General features: G+C 44.7%; 1 protein-coding gene across 1 annotated transcript in view; it reads right to left on the reverse strand.

Moving 5' to 3' along the window:
- LOC108794663 overlaps nt 1-3,458 on the reverse strand; it is a 51,878-nt gene extending 48,420 nt beyond the window's left edge. Inside the window, exon 1 of the mRNA XM_018565747.1 lies at nt 3,382-3,458. The gene's annotated coding sequence lies outside the window, so the exon portion shown is untranslated. The remainder of the gene's footprint in view (nt 1-3,381) is intronic.
- Between the last annotated feature and the right edge of the window lie 874 nt (nt 3,459-4,332).

Here is a 4,332-nt window from a genome sequence, read left to right on the forward strand (position 1 = left end):
GGGGGGGCTGGGGTACCGCTGACCAAAAGGAGGGGAGCTGGATGCTAGCCCAATCACCCTTCACAAGGAGAGAGGAAAACATGCATGTGTGCGAATCCAAACTAAAAGCTATTCTTCATCAGGATTGTTATCTTTTAAGCAGGTAAGTGTCCCCACTGTACTATCGTGCTTCCCTTTATCATGCCATTAACTCCTAAGCCTTTACTTTAACAAGAAATGTGCAAGGAAGAACAACATTTCCTGTTGGGGGAGACCAGTAACCCCCATCAAGCTATCTGTGTGCTGGGTCATCCGTTTCCTCAAAGCACTGCACTTGCTCTCCAGGACGTACCTACACCACATAGGTTGCCCGGCAGTTTTCTCCTGCTGACACCACTGGAAGTCGAAGGTCTGGAAGCTAGCTGAGGACTCCACCCAGACTTCTTGACCAGAGCAAGGGGGTACAGAAAAAGCATGCCATAAAAAGAAAAGGGCCTGTCCAGAGAAGGGCACAACCTGCTATAGAGCGGCAACACTCTGTCCCCATCACAGAGAAATGCCATGCAGACATCACCGGAGTGCATGTAGACAGAAGTATCTTTAAAGAGGCTGCAGGAGATGAGCCGTACTGATAGGCAACAAAGGACGAGAAAGGTTTAAAAAATGCATTTTAATTTAATTAAAAAGTGAATTTAGTGCTTTAATAAACTTCACTCAGTATGGGTTTTATATCTACTTTGAGCATGAATCCCAGGAAATATATATATATATATGAAACATGTGACCAGGAAGCAGGAAATAGTGGACGGCAAACTCTAATGAATTTAGAGCTGCTATACAGTGAGAAGGAGGCTGCAAGCAGATCACACGTTTTTCCCCAGTAGGTCTCCCTCTGTCCATCTTCTTTTACATTATATGCTCTCTGTGTATTTTTCTCTGTATACCCTCTCTCTCTCCCACCCTGTATATCCTCTCTCCCTCCCTGTATACCCCCTCTCTCCCTGTATACCCCCTCTCTCTCCCTGTATACCCTCTCTCTCCCTGTATACCCTCTCTCTCCCTGTATACCCTCTCTCTCCCTGTATACCCTCTCTCTCCCTGTATACCCTCTCTCTCCCTGTATACATTATACTGTATGTATAATGTATTGCTGGGATTTGTTGTACTCCTCTATAGCTGGTGGTATTCTACATGGCGCTGTATAGAGGACTACATTTCAAGGAATAATACATTATACAGAGCAATTCAGAATACTACCAGCTATAGAGTACAACAAATCCCAGCAATAATACATTACACAGCGCAATGCAGAATACCACTAGCTACAGAGGACTACAAAACCCAGCAATAATACATTATACAGCGCAATGCAGAACACCGCTAGCGATAATGTAGTATTGCTGGGATTTGTTGTATTCCTCTATAGCCGATGCCATTCTGCATTGATTGCTGTATAATTTTACACTTTCCATTTCACTATATTGCACACCACACTATTTTTTTTTTTTTACTTCCACCGCGCCAAGCTTGCTCCTGTGATGGACTACAATCTCAATAGAAACTAGTAGTCCCATAACTGGAGCCATTTTTTAAAATGTATTTTATATCCGATTAACCAAGCTTAATAAAACCGGCAAACTAATCGATTTTGAAAATAATCGTTAGCTGCAGCTCTACAACTGTTTCTGATACATGTTCTTTAAGCTATATCTTGGTTGTAAGCGGTCTTAGTTGTATGTAATGGTGGAAAGGTGACGTCAATAGGACGTCGGGGGGGGAATATATATTCTTGGAATATATATAAGGGTTACTTCAAACTACATTATTGTCATATTGAGCCAGATGAATGGACTCTAAGTGGCCCCGACATGTCACTAGCCTTGTGACATAATTCCTGCTTGTCAATGAAAATTAATTTTGCACGTATTTCTTTGGTGTGCTGGTGACAATCACAATTAGTTTCTGCATCAATCCGGGTTGCGCCATCTGTCATCACAAAGGGGAATACCGGTCAGGAGTGCGGTGAGACACACACTGGACCAATCTCCCAAAGCCTCTCCACAAAATTAAACCATACACTACTGGACTTCTCTCATTCAGTCCTGTTGGCTGAACAAGAGAAAGCATGTGACCCGATTCAAAACAAAGATCATGGATGGAGGAAGCTACAGGTGGGAAACAGTGGCTACATTCAGTCAGATGGAGTTACTGTTTGATATTCAGACATCTGCGAGAGCGGGCGTTCTATCAAAAAGTTCCAACCTGTCAACCTCTCCAACTGGTGACATCACATGCTGTGACTGCCAGCAGATCTACAGTAGATGGTGCTAGTGCCACAGCGCCTGCACGGCTACCCACTTCTATAACCTACTCCAGTTATATTTGTCATAGGTTATAGAAGCAGATAGCCACACAGGCGCAGTGGATATTGCCTCATCGGATTCTATGACCTAGTCAAAAGGCTATATTATGTTACAGCGCCTGCGAGGCCACATGATTCTTTCTACAACCACAGTTGCCACTGCGTCTGCACGGCTATAAACTTCCATAACCTAGGACAAATATAAGTTTGTACTAGGTTATAGAATCCGATGAGCCGCGCAGAGGCAATAGTTAGACAGTTCGACAAGGATTTTCTGCCCACGCGCACCAGCTCCATCTGCTGTACATCTCCTACTGGCAGTCACCAGATGCGACGTGCCCAGTCAGAGAGTTCGACAAGTCGGAGCTTTCGATAGAACACCGGCTGCCTAAATACAGTAGTTGACAGTTGGAGACAGGGCCACATACGTTCAAATTTCAGCCGATTCAACAATAATCAGCCAAAATTTGAGAGGTGTATGGCTAGCATAGGGCTCTCCCAGCCAATCACACTGACATCATCAACAACAACAATGGAGGGACTAACGTCCTGCATTGGAGGTGAGGATGGCGAGGGACCTCCTACAACCCCGAGCATCAAAGAGAAGAGAGCACACCAGAGCAGGATCAAAAATCAATATTACACCTTATTTCGCTACCCAAAAACGGGCATTTAAGCCTTGCAGTGCAAGGAAAGGGGGCTGCAAAGGTAATCTCTATTAATTTCTCTGGAGTTGGGCTTTAACAAACCCAACTGGGATAAACTACAGTTATAAATGTACAAGTTCCAGGATGTCCTGTCTGTATCTTTATACCAGATCTATAAGTTACAGTCCCTCTCTGCACGATTCTATTTCCTGAATTATAGATGGACCGACTGTATAGCACTCCATACAATGGAGGATCATCACAACACTCGGCTGTGCACCGCCCGCAAATATGCTCTGAATACGACACTTTGGAAATAACCCCATACCTATACGCAAGGAACAGGAACGAAAGTCGTATAATGGCTGGACGTGGACACCATAAACAACAAACCTGAGGTGTCTTCCTACTCCACACCGCACCAAGAAACACAACGAGCCGGACACACTGCAACAAACAAGACCGGCAGAGCCAATTATGTGCGGGGACGGGAAGTGGAGACAAACGCAGGTCTAAACCCTACACTGACCCCTAGTGGTGAGGAGGAGAAACGGCCATTAGACCAGCGATTGGGATTTCTAATTTAGTTTACAAAATACTCGGGTTGCTTGTCACTTCACTCCTGTACATGTTTAAATGTTTATAGAACTTTAATAAATGTATAATACTTTGATCATTTATAAAAGTATAATTTATAGGATTTTGATACATTTATACTTTATAAAGTATTATAAATGTTAATAAAGGTTTTCAGTCTGTGTATTGTAATATGGGGATTGTTGCAACCACTGCCAGCCAGCCATTCGTGACCTTTGCCCCTCCGGTGAGGTTGGTTGCTAAGACCACTGGTGTCCTAGCAACCAATTATTTATTTGAACAACTCCCATTATTTACAGGACTATCGGACTTCCTCTGTCCAGAGCTGCCTGCCACTTGGATTCCACACTTCTGCTCTCCCTCCTGAAATGGACTCCTGGATGTAAGGGGGTAACTCAAATGGGCACTCCTAGATGTAAGGGAGGATTCTGCTGTGCACACTTTGATGTAAGCGGGGACTCTCCTGTGCACTCTTGGATGTAAGGGGGACTCTGCTGTGCACACTTCCCGATGTAAGCGGGGACTCTCCTGTGCACTCTTGGATGTAAAGGGGGATTCTGCTGAGCACTCTTCCATGTAAGCGGGGACTCTGCTGTGCACTCTTGGATGTAAACGGGGACTCTGCTGTGCATTCTTGGATGTATGTGGGGACTCTGCTGTGCACTCTTGGATGTAAGCGGGGACTCTGCTGTGCACTCCTGGATGTAAGCGGGGACTCAGATGGACACTCCTAGATGTAAGTAGGGA

The sequence above is a fragment of the Nanorana parkeri genome, unplaced genomic scaffold (genome assembly GCF_000935625.1).
Source record: "Nanorana parkeri isolate BGI_ZX_2015 unplaced genomic scaffold, ASM93562v1 scaffold883, whole genome shotgun sequence".
NCBI classification, from domain to species: domain Eukaryota; kingdom Metazoa; phylum Chordata; class Amphibia; order Anura; family Dicroglossidae; genus Nanorana; species Nanorana parkeri.